Here is a 16,599-nt window from a genome sequence, read left to right as displayed (position 1 = left end):
ACACACGCCCACATACACACACACACGCTCATTACTTATATCAGGCATAGTGGAACCTGCGATGACAAAGGCAATATTTGAATACACAACAAACTGAGTTCGTTATCATATATCTTTATAAGTGCGCTATTTATGGACTTAGTACAGTGATCCCTCGGAAATTAAAACGTTTCTTAAGGTATACTTTTAATGGAAAGCGGAGTATGTTGAGTACATAAAGACTCCAAGCCTGGCATATACATATAAGTATATCAAGTCATGTCAGAAATGGTATTCCTGTTTTGGTAAGAGAGTATTCGAACAGTCGAGAGATTCCAATTTGTTTGTTTGTTTCCTTTTTATGGATCGAGAATATTCATCAGAAAATCAAAAAAATAAAAGTTTGCATGAATTTAGCTTATATTTTTAAGTGTAACATTTTTAAAAATAAATAAATGTCAATATAAATTATAATTTTATAGCGTAAGGCTGTGAGCAAGAAAATATTATTAATTTTACTCTTTATTTCTGTTTAATTTTTTATTTTATTATCTTCTGTTTTAAAGAGGTATGATTAATTTTTCGCGAGGATAATTTGATTAAATTTAATTTACCATTGATTTAAACATATCTTTATATTTTCCAACATTATTTTTGTTATCGAATACTCGCATGAATTGCATATAAAATTAACATTGACTAAAACTCGTAACATTTGTGCATTGCAATATTAGAACATTTAGGAATTCGAATGATTCGCGAACGCAGAGCAACTATTGTGCCTCGATTACTCGAAATAGCGCAGATAATTAATGACATAATCGTTGGGCCAAATCGCAATTCATTTCCCCGACCATAAGTTACATGCAATAATGCTTTTGTGCACCTGCAATCTCTGACGTTTTGTAGTTGGGTAACTGGCATTTTGGCCAAGTTGGTCAGCGGATCGCATGTAATGCGAAATGTAATCGCTGGCTGGCAACAACAGCATTATGCAACGGCAATGATATAAATTGAATTACATGTCCTGTCGCCGCAGCAGCAGCAGCAGCTCGACTACCCTGTGTGCCCCGTGTTATTGTTGTCTGCACCTGCCATATGGAGGAAACATATTCATAATGCCGCTGCCTGGTCCAGGCGGATATGAAAATTTTGAATATGGCTGGCAGCTGGTCGCTTGGCTGCCGAGCGACATGGCCCGCTCTGGCCCTGTCCACAGCTCGATTCTGTGCTTTAATGAGCGAAATAACATGCGATATTATTCATTAATGTCTGTCGTTGCTTGTCTTTCGTCTGGCTGCCTTTGGCCAGCTGGACAACAGCTTGGGCCATACGCTGCAATTAGAAATTTCATATGCAAATGCATGGATAGCTGTAGCGCAATAAATCAGATTCATAGCTTTTCAGGCGAGCGAGCATTCAATTTGCATGGCTCTTGCACAGGTTCTTGCTGTCGTTTGCGACGGCATATCAAGCCAATACGGTTTCAGATCTATTTCATTATCCAGACACCTCAACAATAGAAGAAACCTTTAGAAATTTGGGATTAATACTGAGTAAATTTCAATTGAGCTTCATTAAAAACAGCTATTTTGTTGCACTTTAAACAATGTAAAACTAAATGTAACTTTAATTAAAAGGCAAAACATACATTTGCACAAATACATTATACCCCTTTTAATGGCTTCAGGGTATAACAAAACAATGCATTTAAAAATTCGTATTTAAATCATCAAAGATGAAATATAAATTCAAGTGCACAATGCAAAATGCATTTAAATTGCTTTAAAACTCTAAGTTAAATTATTTTTATTCTATTTATTTATTTTACATTTGTTTTATCCGAAATTTTCCTGAAATATGAATGGAAAGTTGAAAGTTTGCCGAAAACTTCAGCGCAGTCGTAAATGTCAATGTCTGCCCTTTTCGACAGATATTTTATTTGTTGCCAGGCTAAAACATTTCCCCAACTAGTTTTAGCCACATGGCAAAACGCTTGCCACATGCAAAATGGAAGAAAGAAAGTGCACGAAATGTTACAATAAATCAGTTTTTATGTTCAATGCATGCTGTACAGAAATGCAGATGACATAAATAGAGGACCAGCTAAAACTATGGGCGTTTGTGCATTTTTATTTATTTTCTCTTATTTCAATTTATTGGCTCGAACCAGTTCCTGCCCTTGGATACGGCTTGTAAAACTGGCTTTCTCTCGTCTATTTTCAATCTTCTAATGAAACAGTTCAGCTCATAATTTATAACAAATTATTTTCTCATTGTTACAAGAGGAATTTAAATTTCTTTTAACTTAAACTTTGCAAGCTGTACAGATTTTCACTAGTAATTATTTTATATATAACTTAATATATGTAATATATTAAATATTAAATATATGTAATATATTAAATATGCTTACAATCAATCATTTGCAGAATTACGATGATTCGTTTTTAAAATATCTGTTAATTATTAATTATTTACATGCTGCAGGCCATTTATTAACTCACATAAAACAGTCTCTCGCTTGCTCGTTTTTTGTTATTAATATTTGTATTTGTTCAACCTACAATCAGACACCATAAAAATGTCAAAAATGTGCTAAAGATATATGACAAAAAAAGAGAAAGAAAAAAACTGTTAAAGAACAACTGAAGTGCAGTGAATTGAAATGTTCGATTGCGCACACAAATAATATGGGGCTATTTACCAGTCAGTATCTAGTTTGCAATTACGCTGGTTTTTATACCCTGTACCCATTGAAAATGGGTAGAAAAGGGTAAAATGGTTTTGTGCACACTTATGTAACGGGCAGAAGGAATCTTTTAAAGCATAAATTCTTTGTCGGAGCGACAAGCTAAATCGATCTAGCCATGTCCCTTCTTCTTTCTGTTATGAAAGCTAGAGAGCAGAGAAATTTTAAATATATATCATACACAAAACGTATCCAATCTTTTTTTTTCGATATTACCTCCCATTTTCATATAAGTATAGCATAACTTGCAAACAAAAAGTGATGGATACACTAAACTTGGTATTCTCTCAAAATAATCAGAGATGAAGAATACAAAATAATAATGATAGTAATAATAATTTCATAAAAATCAGACTATAAGCACCGTAGTCAAACAAGAATATATATCTCATACATAGTCTTAGGCAAATGCAAGAAAAAGCACAGCCGCTGCGTAAGGTGCGCAGTACAGGGTATCTTCCTGTCATCACTCCCGACAAGCACCACTTTCTGCCTTCTTTTTCAGTGCGCGATATTCCTTTTACTTTACGACGTGCAATTTCGAGATGAATGAGTGCAAAGCCTAATTTAATTTTAACAATAAGTTGACAGCAGTTTCTTAAGCAATATGAAACAGTAGCAGGAGCAGAGCTGCTGGAACCGGCAACAGGTTGCCAATATAGCGAGTGCCTGGCATGTGCACGTCCTGTGCGCGCAAGGACTCATCGGACAAGGCGCTGGCACTGGCGCTGGCACTGGCACTGGCTGGTTGGCAGTGAAATGAGCGCATTTGATGTGCGGTAACTTCATAAGTTTATTGAATTTAGCAGCCGCCCCTCCCCAACCCCCAACCCCCACCCCCCCTTCCCAACACACACACACACTGCCTTTTGTTGCTGTTCGTGCCCCGCTCCAGAGCTCTTTTGCTGAGACACATAAATTAAGTTTGACTTTGAGTTTGATGCCAGTATAAAAGACATTACGCGGCATATGGGTGTGTGTGCAGGTGGGTGGATGGGTGGAACGATACAAATGCCAGAGTGGAAATTACGTATACGCAGCGTATGCTGTTAACATATTAAAGACTGAAACTGCGCGCTAAAAAATCGCAAAATCGCTGGGCGTGAAATCTATTTTCTTTTGTCAATTCATTTTAAATCGCATATTAACACGCTTTAATGGGCTGTCCCCGCGCTGCAACACCCCTCCGCACTAGACCAGACTTAAAACATATTTTTATTTATGACAGCGCATAAAAAATAATACGCAAAAGTTTATGGCTCGCCGGGCACAAAATGAAAAATTGGCTTTACACGCCAGCCACGCCACAACAACAAAAGCTGCAACAACAAATATACAGATGATAATAAAGCCGATGATAATGATGATTCAAATGATAATGCGGGCCCCGGTACATACATATATCTAACATCGCATGCGGGAGGCGAGTTTTGTTGGTGGAGTTGGGAAGCTGCACGCCAATGCCCACACGGGCACGAATTATGGCCAGCCGCCAGGCCCGACAATAATGTCGCACACACACACACACACACACACACGCTGGCAATTCAATCGATAGACGATAGGCGATAGAACGACTCAAACACTGCCATTCGAGTAAGCTTCAGCCCCATTTGAATAGCGCTGAGTGTTTGTAAGTTAATGCTAATGGCAATTGCGTGTTGCAATTTCTGGAAACTTATCGACTTGCATAAATTATAACGATTAATTTAATTCTCAACAACATTGCTTCAATCATTTTTTATCAATTATTGCTGCATTGGTTCGGTTGAACTTCCAATCAATGCTCAAGTTCTAGGTTCGGTTCGTGAACCTTTTGGACCTTTTGTTAATATAAGTAAGATCTTTCAAAGCAAACATATTTATCTTTGACCAAATTTATGAACCGAGTCGAAAAAGCCCTTGTTATATGTATGTCTGTATAATTGCTGTATACTTATGTATATATAGAGAAAGTGAAATATTTTTCCTCTACCTACAAAATTTGGTGTTTAAAGCTCGCAAAGTCTCCGAGTTATGCTTAAAACCACTTCTTACAAAATCCATATTGATCGATACACAAAAATTTAAAGAGGAGGGCAAATGTAGCCTTTTTGTATTCTCTTGTACTGAGAAATTCCATTTATTTAATATAAACGAAATATTAAAAGCAAAAGCAATTACATAAAAATATGAATAAAGCTTTTGGGATAATTCCCTTAAATCTTAAAGGGCAAAAAAAAATAAATTCCTGTCTGCTCTAAAGTTTGCCACAGAATTCATAGAAATGATTTTATTTTATGGCTACGCTTTTCTGAGAATTTCTAAATTGAATTTGGTAATGTGGCGCTGTCAAAAGAGTACTAAATATTTGCGTGTGCATATATACATACATATATACATATTTATAAATAGTGGCTAGCACTAAGTTTAGAATACTTTGTTTGCAATTTCAATTAGCGAATGCGAGAAATCAGAATGTTTTATGTTAGTTTCTACAGCGGATTGCATCAATAAGCGTGGCAATTAGCAGTTTGCCGGCTGAAACGCTCAACACTTGTCTGTGCGATGTTTGGCGGGGAAAGGGGTATGATAAGGGGCAGTAGACCTTGGGCAAAGAGTAAACGCTATGATTTTTCGTATGGCTGCTCTAATTGCATGGCCAGTGCTGTGTGGATGTGTGTGTGTGTGTGTGTGTGTGTGTGTGTGTGTGTGGCAACAGACTTCCTTGGTTCAGCTTTTGGCCTAGAGCTTGGTAATTAGATTTGGATGCCCTGGTTGCGTCTAACGAACCTTGTGAAAAACTTTAACCAATACAACGCCAAACCAACCGTCCCCCAAATCTCTGTCAAATTCCCCTCGCTCGCCCACGGTATAGCCTGGCCCTGGCGCTGGCATCTGGGCAGAAACCAGGCCCCGGCAATAATTCTCCGCAGTCATAACCGTAATCGCAATCATGAGCACAATTTCATTCGAGAGTTTTCCTCGCTAGCCAAGTTTTTCGAGGACTGTGCGTTTAATGAGGCTAATAAAGTGAATGCTGCCACGCCTCCTCGCCCACTCGAGAATACCCATGATTTTGGGCTCCATGTGTTGGCATACCATTACAATAGCTCGTTTTTAATGAGCTTATTGCATAAGAACCGATTTTGATTATGGCCCGATTTAGTCAATTGGCCGCTGCCGATGCTGAGATCCCGCACATATGTCGCATATGTCCCGCGGCCAGAGCGTCCTGCTGCATCCCTCACATGCATTAAGTGCCCCGTAATATGTGTACAATATATAAAGCGATTGCTAAAAAGTTTACGCAACTGTTCAGTTTGCAATGCACTCAGCTTCAGTAAATTTTATAAAATCAGATTGTGTCCCTTTGTTTTGGACTTGGTGCTTGCTTCCCTTGGCCAAGCAGCAGTTAGCGAGAAACTGCATTTGCCATATTTCACATGCCAACACACACACACACACACATCCAGACATCAGCAATGTGGCCGTTGGGCGTGGCTGTGTGGCTGGCCAAATGGCGCCTGGAGTGGGCATAATGTTTAGTGCTTTTTGTTGTAAAGTTTTTTTTCTTTTTTTTTTTGCCCGGACCATAAATTTAATGTGTGTGTAATATGCAGCAGCACACAGGCATGCTGCTGTAAAGGATGGAGCAAGGAATGGCGGAGGGGGGGGGGGGGTATGAGAAGGGAAGGGCGTAGACGTGAAGTATTGGCCTGTACAGTGGTCATGCGGGATTTCAATTGTAAAGCAGACAATTGAAGTTGCGAAATACGAAAAGCAGTTAATTATAGCATAAAGTAAGTCTCTATATAAAAAACTGTTTGTCCTGACTGACTGAATGACTGACTGAAAGACGGACTAAATGACTGACTGAATAACTGACTGAATGACTGACTTATTGACTGATTGGTGATCAACGCACAGCCCAAACCGTAAGACCTAGGAAGCTGATATTTTCACTGTAGTTACCTTATCTGATGAAGGTGCACGTTGAGACGGGGTATCGGGAAATTCCACCCGCATGTGAGAAAAAATCGCGAAAAACGATTGTATGAAACATTTTTGTTTACCATCCGATCGGCCTCAAGCTCACTTTTTTTTAAAGATCTTTGTTCAAATTCAATTGTGGCGTGTTTCGCACTTTTTGGAAAATGCATCCCTCCTTGGTGGAAATGGGTGTGTGACGTTTCCCGCTCAAATTCATTTCCAAGGATCTACATGAAAAATTATTTGAGGCGTTTTTCACACTTTTCGCAGATTCCAAGCTTCCTCGGTGGCGATTCAGCAAATTTTTGGGCTAAGTTTTAAGTTGTGTCCGATTTTCATCAAACTTAACATATTTTCAAAGCTTTACATAAGAGCTTAATGAATACATGTTTCGACGATTTGAGATATTTCACCCGCACCAGTGGTAAATTGGGGTAAAACGTTTGTTTGAAAGTTTTATTTTTACCATTCGATCGTTTTCAAATAATTTTCAAAGATCTTTGAGAGAATTTATTTTATACGTGCCACGGGCACGTAGCTAGGAGAAGCGAGCACAGCGCCGCCTTCTTTGCCATAGCCACAAAACACATTCGAAAAACTATTTTTGCCTTTTGGTGAAATTATATAACTCAATATTGTTTCTCTTAGGGTTACTATTATAATTATTATTATTATTAAAGTTTTCTCTCTCTTGGAGAATAAATATTTTAAAACAAAATTGTTTTAATTTTTACAATTTTGTTTTTAACAAAATTGATCGCCGGACCTCGAGACAGCAAATACAATATTTTAACTGTAAAAATGTAGCCAAAATCAAGATTATATTCTTCTTATTATTATTTTTTGTTATTATTATTATTATTGAACTGCCAACTTTATAAGTAAAATGACAGTTAAGTATATATTAACTGATGCCAGTCGTGAGTTTCGAACAGGGAGAGCAGCCCAATTCTGTAATAAATATGCCTGTGAGGGAAATAATTAAATTAAAATAATAATTAAACAAAGTAACATAAGCAATGCACATAACCATAATAATATTAAGTTTAAAAACAGGGTTAATTCAATAAATCAATGACAATTATATGACTTCACATTGAACTGCAAACATTGCGCCTTGAATATTCCATGCTTGGTTTCCTTCAGAATTCCTCTTCTCGCTCCATGCTCCAGCAACATTTTGCAGCCACTGTGCTGTGTTGCACGTTATCAATGAAGAGCATAATGTAAACATTTTAAAAATTCATAAATACTTTCAACACATGCAGGTGGCAAGGCAGTTGCCGTTGTCATTGTTGCTGCTGCTGTTGTTGTCGTTGTTGTTGTTCCTCCTGCCTAGAAATGCGACTTCATAAAATGTCGAAATTTATTTGCGAGCCGGAGATATCCGTTTAAGATGACGCCACGTGCCGGCTTCATAATACGCCTGGTTTGTCTTTGCAATATTGCGTATACGCCACTTTGCGCTTTGGGGCCAAGCACGAGTTCATATTATTTCATTTGCCTATTGGCGAACTTTGACATAGATGGGCGTGACTATGGGCCTGGACGTGTCACAATATTTCCCCAGTGACCTCTATAGTTAATTGTACTGCAGTCCAGCGGCTAAACCGCCAGCATAGCCACGCCCTCTCTCTGAGCACTTAATTGCAATTTACCTTCACCGCAAATAACTGGAATGTGGCTTATCTCGAGGACTGCGGGCAATATCACGCTTTTAACCGCATTATATCTGATTCGCATGGGATTAACTGGACTTGATATGCCCATGAACCTAAAGAAAATTTAGTCATATTATCAATGAAAACTTTTTTAAACATATATACTATATATCTTTGTACTATAGATATAGATAGAACTTTTTATGAACTGTAAAGGGAATTAATTATGCTCTATCAGTTAAACATAGCTCTTAATCTTTTTATTCGCAGAATATTTTAAATTTCTCGAAATATGAATTTTTACATACTTTTAGCTCAATAAGAGCCTTTTTAATTTCACGTAAAAATGCATTTTTAAAAGCTTCTTTTTAAAAGTTTGTTCGTTTTTATTTCGTAGATAATTGAAGTCCTGGCAAGCCAGCGAGCTGTAAAGTTCATGTCTCTTCCCATTATTTCTATGGGTTAATGGAAAAGTTTTAATACCTCATGCAAGGTTATTATTTAAAATTACTTTTTATACTCTGCATTCATTGGAAAAAATATACAATATAAGGACATAATGCTTTTGTGCAAGTGTATGGCAGAAGGCAGAAGGAGGTATCTCCAATCCTATGGGGTATATAGTATTAAGCATAGTCTTAATAAGGACGACAAGGTGCGTCAATCTAGACATTTCCGTCTGTACGAACAAAAAAATATTTGAAATTTATTGGATTTACAGATTATGGTTCCAGGATCCAATTTTGGATGCCCCCATCCATTTCTACCACAAGTAGAGCTCTTTTTTTAAATTTCTTTCAGGCTTGGATAACCTGATGAAAGATGCGACTTTAAACATCGTTGTTATTCAAGAATGCAATTCCCAAAAATAATAAGCAAATTTGATTGTATAGGTATAGGGTATCTCCATGTAAGGCACCCCCGACAGATGCACTCTTGTTCTTTAATGTTCATCAAATTTTATGAAGATTGCAAATGCTTCGTTAAGATGCGGGGCTTTAAGGTCATGGTAAAAGCATTTCCTTTGCCTTTAGAGTGGACGGCGAAGTGCATTGGATTGTGCCCCTCACACACCCTCCCCATCGCCCCTCTCGCCGGTCCACTCAGAGCGTCACAAGCAACAAATTGCCATTTCCTTTTCATAATCGCTGCCGTCGCCAGCTAATTAACTGTTTTTATTCTGGCGCCATTGTTTGCGGTAACGGCTCACAAAGGCAAAAGGATACGAACAGGCCCTTCCATGGTAACTGCTACAGACCACGCCCACCCCCCCCCCCCCCCTACTTCCCTACCTATCCTTTCTGTACGCATTTTATTGTCGTTAGTCGCGTTACGCCCTCTAATATCTAACATTGCAGCCTCCGTTCAGTTTGGTTTTGTTCTTTTCTTTTCTTCTCACCATATAAAAACACTTGTTGTTGTGCTTGTTGTGATTGTTGTTGTTGTTGTTGTAGTTGCTTTTGTCATCGTTACCTTTTTTATTAAAAAACTGAGACAACAATTCAAGAGTGGAAACATCGAAAAAAAAAAGCAGCTACAACAAATTTAGAATACGCCGCTCGAGAGTAGTCGTCCAGTTTATACCCTGTGACAAGGTAGTGTGACATAACTTGTATCAAAGATGTCTTTTTAAGGTGAGAGCATTTGAAATTCATGCGTCGACATTTTTTTTTTCATCTTGCCGATTCCTTTGCAAAATATGCCAGGAACTTTTTCTTTAAGTATTCCTCAACGACTCGGCCGGTGACATGTCGCAGAGTGCGTCACATATGCCTCTGACATAGCATTGAAGGCGTTGTGAACATGTCTTCAAACCTTTCTATGGATAGTTAAATGAGAACCTCGATACATTAACAAGTGATATAGTTATTGAAATTGAACTCAAATTGCAAGAGCCAATGTGTCAAAAATAATATCTGCTTCCAACGCGGAATCGGTGCGCTTTTTTGTGGCAGTGAAAAATTTTATCACTTTAAAGAAAACCATTTGCAATACAGTTAAATATCCGGAAACATGGGAAATTTCAGTTAACCGGGATGCGGAGTGGTTTTTTTTAAACCAAAATAAACGGGATTTGTCTTCATTTCCAGTAGCTTGCTCTTCAACCTACGGATAATAATTACGGATAATAATGTTTAACAGAGGTATAAAATCAACCACTGATATATATCTTTATTCATTTGTATATTTATGGTCGCAGATGAGTCTTTTTTTAAAAACAACAAAATAATATTTTATACATTTTTCAATGCTTAACTGTGTCGTTTTTTCAATCGAGATTTTCGCTTATCCGTATAGTTCGAAAAATCAAGGTTCAACTGAATGTACGTACGTGCACACACTGCTTTTTGATACCCTGCCTTTTAAAGCATTTAATGGCAACAGGGCTACAAAAAAGAAATATAAAAATGTATAACTGTATACATATAAATATATATATATACATATGTGTATATATATATTACGCTGTTGTTGTTGGGTTAGTTATGTTGTGTATAGGTTTTTCAGGCCTTCCGCACTCCCCACAGCGCCGCCAGAATGTAAGCATATTTGACAACAACAATAACGATTCGCATATTATCCGGGAAAGCAGCTACAGTTGTTTTCGTGTTCCTCATTGTTGTTGCTATTGTTGTTGTTGTTGCTGGTGTTGTTTTTGCTGTTGTTGGCATTGTTATGGTTGTTTATTGTCTTACTTTGTGCCATGTTTGCCTTTGTCATGTCCTCGTCAGCTGTCAGCTGAAAGGCACCGAAGCGCAAAGCAAGTGACAAGTGCAAGAATCCTTCGTACTTACTTACTTAACGGCCCAGGCTTATTTTTGGCAGCGAAGCGCCCGCAATAACAACAGTTAGCATCCTTTACGCCAGCGTCTTCTGCTTTGCAAAAAAATATAAAAAAAAGGGAAAAATGAATGTGATAATGATGCCTTAAGGTATTTTTCTTGTTGCGAAAGGCTTTAGCTAGAAGTCAGTGCCTGACTGAATGCAAATGGAGTAATTTTGCTGGCGAAAAAAAATTCAAACATAAAAGAAACACGAGTAGCTACATTAGAAAGAACACAAGGTGAAGGTAGACAGAGCGTTAGAAAGAGAGAGATCGAATCATCTTAAAACAAGCTTCAAAACAGTTGTTAGTTGAAAAACAATCAGATTAATATTTGTGCCAAAAGAGATTTTGTTTTTTTTTTTTTCTTCTTCGTGACAAACAAATGCCTAGCTTCTCTTGTCAAGCTCGTGCTTTACAACATTTAAACACGTCTGAGCACGATAATCCAAATAAAGGGAAACACCTTGATATCGATGCTTAGTCTTCTACTATCGATATTCGTATCTTGTGCTAGTCTTGAGAAGACAAGCGTATCGATAGAGTTAGAAGTAACCAGCTTCGATGGCTTCAGAAGGTATACATCAAAGCAGGTCACTTTTGAAATGACCAGCCCTAGCGTTTTAATATCGCGAAAAAAAAGTATTTTAAATGTACTTCATAAAATATTTACAAAAATTACGTATACGCTGCACACTTTTATAGGCTATTTACACTGAATCCACAAGCGGTAATTCAAAAGGAGCTGCTGATTTAATTGTGAGCATGCGTTTGACTTACAAATTTTAAAATTTTCTAAAATGAAGATTACTCAGAAGTAATGCGAATAAAACTCTTTATTAAAGCGCACTTAGCATTTACTTTTACAAATCCCTTGTTTTTGCTTTAATGGTATCGACACCCAAAAGAAAAAACACCCCAAAGTTACCGAGCTTTTGCAAAATAATATATCGGTCAGCCATGACAACATTTTATTGCCAGAACTTTCGCCTATTGGGAACTCAACTGTCATATTTTTGCATGGGTTGCGACGCAAATAGAGGCTAATGCAAGAAATTTTTGCTTGCGACGACGTTCGACGTTGCGACTTCAGTGTAAATGGCGTATTAGGAGCTATTTTGTCATGTGTTATAATTTGATTTTTGCTCATAAAACGACACGCGACCATTTACAGCTATTTGAAATTCTGCAGTGAAATGCTCTTGAGCCATTAAAACTTAAGTGATATTACAGCGAAATGCTTATAGGGCTTATACTAATTTGCGCATTAGTTATTTGTCCAAGTAATGCTTACTATATAAATTAATGAAAAATACTTATTGATTTAGCAACTGCTTTAATAACAATTATTGCCAAATAATGCTAATTATTATGTGCAATTACAACAACTGATTAAATGCACTACCCACTAAATTCCAAGTAAACTATGTATTTAATGAAAAGATACGTTTGTTATGCCACAATCAAATACAAATTGATTGTTCCTAAAGTTGTGTACTTGTGAAAAGCTGGCAAATTAATTTTGTTGTTCATTTAATCTGTGCAATTACTCAATTATTTTAATTGTTTGCAATTCAAAGTATTTAATTGCAGGATATGCTTGGCCCGATTAAAAGTTAAACTTGATGCAGTTGCAAAGGCTTAGCGGGCTCTCTTCATTCACTCAACACACACGCACACACACACGCACGCAAGCACACACACTGCGTATACTTGATCCACATTTACCGTTGCCTTTTAAGTCGCCCTTTGCTGCTCGCCATTAATTAGGCATAATTAAAATGTAAATGGAGCAGCAAAAAAAAACGCACACACACACGCGCACACTCAATGCAATTGTTTTTTTTTTTGCATTGCTCCTTGACTTGCATTCATGTATGAATTGTTTGCCGTTGTTCCTGCTGTTGTCGTTGTTGTTGTTGTTTGCATTTGTATTCACTTACTCATGTAAATGATTGAAACTCATTTGTTCCTCATTTCGCTTACGTCGACGCACTCTCGCTCGTTCAATGGATCGCATTGCTGATCCTGTTGTTGTTTCGCGCACGTTTCAATTTTTTCTCAAGGCTAACGCAAGTGCAACTTTTGCTTATTCCCGATGCACAGCCACAGCCACAGCCGACCCGACCCGACCAAACCCCAACCCTGCCCGCCAACCCCACTTAAGGGAGCTTTTACAGTGGCAAGCGTTTCGTTTTTCGGTTTGTTGCTGCTCTGTTTTGGTGTTTCTTCTAATTCCATTACGTTCCGCACTCACGCTCTTTGTGCTTGCACGCTCAACTCACGGGGTTTCACCCCGTTTCGTTTCCTTTCGTTTCAATCTATGCTTTTCGCTGCCCTCTCATTGGCAAATCCCATTGCCGTTGTTCTGCCACAGTTGGACAGTTGGCTCCACTTACCGCACTCGCCTGTTGTCTGCTCAGCTATGGCCACGCGTTGCTCGCAACAACAACAAAAACAATAACATAACGAAACATTCGCAATGTGAAACAATAATAAAGAAATACGCACATAAAATAAAAGTAAACACGCGCATCACGCCGTATTTTGTTTAATAATTGATATTGTCTAAAACAGCTGTAGAGGACAGCAACACAAACAAAAAACACATGTATACAATTTTATTTATACCAAGTTTAAAGTTTGCTTAAGTATGTGTGTGTGTGTGTCTGTGTGTGGGTGTATGGGTGTACGCGCAACAGTTCAACGAGGTGGCATAAAATTCCATACACATTTTTTTTTTATGCACAACACAAACTAATCAACAACAGCAGCAGCAGCAGCGACAACAGCAGCAGCAACAGCAACAACAACAACAACAACAGTAAACTCATATTTTGCATGAGCAGCCCCTAAGGTGCGCTAGCAACGTGCTACGTAGTAGGGGGTGTAAAGTGAAGGTGGGACTTCTAGTGTTGGCTTTAAGCACATGGGCCGCTTGACACGTTTCTTCTGCATTCCCAAAGCATTGGCCGTTGACGCACAGCCTCCTGGGCAAGTTGTGTGTATGCGTGTGTGTGTGTGTGTGCGCGCGCGTGTATGTGTGTGTGTGTGCGCGTGTGAGTTTGTCTGTTTATATTTTATTTGCGTTTCGTTATTTTATATTTTTATACCTAGAACCCATTCAGAAAGGGGTATAATCGTTGTGTGCAATTAAATGTAACGGGTAAAAACTATAAGCTATATATATTCTTGGTCAGTCGAGTCTATGTGCCTATTCCGTTGGCGTGTGAACAAGTCAATATCAGAGATTTTAAAAAGCTAGATGTTCCAAATCGATAAGTATCGATGACAACTTCATTTGTTTTGAGAACATCTCGTGAGTATGCAGAAGCATATTTGAACAGATAGACTCAGATATATATATATATATTCGTGTGACCTTTTAGAGCTCAAAGAGTTTCGACTGCTCGAAATCGATAAATATCGATAACAAAAAGAGAGAGCTAGAGTCGCCGAATTGGCGTATATACGCAGTATATGCTCGTATTTTATCATTTTTGGTTGCCCTGGGTACAGGGCATCTAATAATCGGGCACACCCGACTGGAGCACGTTTGCTTGTTTTCTTTTAATTGCCGCATAGTCATGTCCTTGAGCATTTAGCCAGCATCTCGCCCAGTGTTTATATTTAAACGCATCTCTCGAGAGTTGAGCGCAATAAAAAAAGCAAAGACAAGAAAATACTCGTGAGCAGCAGCACAAATCTCACATGCACATACATTTACTTTGAAATTCAGCTGTTTGCGCGAACTGACAATATCTCAAGCAGGCAAACATACCCGCTCCTCTCCTACTCCTCCTCCCCCCCCCCCCCCCCCTTTGGCCCTGTCTACGAATTGCGTGCCACATTTTGATATGAATTGATGTGAATTGAATTAAAGCAAACGATTGGCGCGGCGATTGCCGATTGCCGATTGCCGCTACCCATTTGCCGACTGTCTGCCACATAAATGAAATACAATTGTGTTCAGAGCTGCGGCTTTTACTTTTGACAGATGTTGCTTTTACGAAGTCAAAATACTACTTGATTTGATGATGACTCATAACTCGTCCTGAGTTATCCATAATGACAGTAGGCCCTAAAACTCTTAACCCGCTCCCTCAGTCAGTAAACTATAGAGTCACAAGTTCATGTGGCGCCTCAATCCTCAATTGGCAGCAAATTACAGCTCTGCTGCATAAATGATGCGTATACGCAAGATCTGTGGCGACATTTTTGCGCTTGCTCTGCCAATTGCATAGAGTAGGAATGGGGCATGGAAATAATATTTACTACTATGTAATATCAAATAATGTGTACTTTTATTATGAAGCCGAGCACATAGAGTCAGCCAAGCTATTGATTATTTGAATAAAAGTGCAGTTGTGGAAACTGGACTCAAACAAACGCATCCACACACAAAGTACTTATACTTAATGGTGTGCGTCTGTGTCTTCGAGTCTGAGCGTGCTTCAAGAATTTGTTCTAACATCTATAAAAACGGAAACAATCGCTAAAGTTCATCAATTCAAAAAATGGGCACAAAAATGTCATCAATTGAACAGAAGCGCGACTCTCTCTCCCTCCCTCTTTTTCTCTCTCCCACCCTCTTTCTCTCGCTTTCATCTGGGCTTTGTACAAATAGGACAACTATCCTTTCTGCTGCCCAGAGTGGGTGTTAAGCTGCCCATTATGACCGTCAGACAGTCACGACGCGTCAGCGTCCTTCAAACGCCAATGGCATTCTGTAGGGCCAGACAATAGTCCACTGTCACGTAACAATTATAAAGCAATAAATAAAAAAGAAAAAAAATTATATATATATATATTATATATATATATTATATATATATTATATATATAAATACTACTTGAAAACCAGATACACTTCAATTTAAAATCCAGTTTTCCACGTTCTCCCAGCGCTTGGAAAGTTAAAAACCACTTTAACATGTTGTCAACTTTGATGTTTTAATGTTCATGTTCGTGTTCGTCTTATTATTAATCGTCGCTGTCCCTGCTAAATATTTGATAAGAAGCTTATATTACAACAATATTTTATTCTACTTACATGTCTTAAATTAGTTTGGCATTATGGCCAACTTTGGCTGAGAAGTTTTCAACTTATTTTCAACATTTGCAAATCATCATAAGTATTCCGCCAACGAGCAACGAAATTGAACTAACTTTGAATTTGATTAAAAGAAAAGCAAGCGGGGCATGAAGCATTTAAAACAATAACAAAACTATTAATCAGAAAGACTGCATTCCATTTTGTGACTTTCACCAAGACATTGCAGCTATGAACAATTCTTAGAAATGTGCACATTATTATTTTTAAGTTGTAAAGCGTTTTAATTACAGTAAACGCCAAGCGCACAATCTAAATTGAGTCACGATTCGGTATTCAGAAAACACAGTCAATAAAA

The 16,599-nt window shown here is 38.0% G+C and overlaps 1 protein-coding gene across 3 annotated transcripts in view; it reads left to right on the top strand.

The window, feature by feature from the left end:
* The window catches only part of alpha-Man-Ia (alpha-Mannosidase class I a), a 73,518-nt gene that overhangs the window by 41,023 nt on the left and 15,896 nt on the right, over positions 1–16,599 (top strand). The window lies entirely within an intron of this gene.

This window comes from Drosophila montana, unplaced genomic scaffold (genome assembly GCF_035044405.1).
Source record: "Drosophila montana isolate Dmon_TW-CO22-7 unplaced genomic scaffold, ASM3504440v1 contig_1624_1, whole genome shotgun sequence".
In the NCBI taxonomy this organism is placed as follows: Eukaryota; Metazoa; Arthropoda; class Insecta; order Diptera; family Drosophilidae; genus Drosophila; species Drosophila montana.
This window is presented reverse-complemented; position numbering and strand designations above follow the sequence as displayed.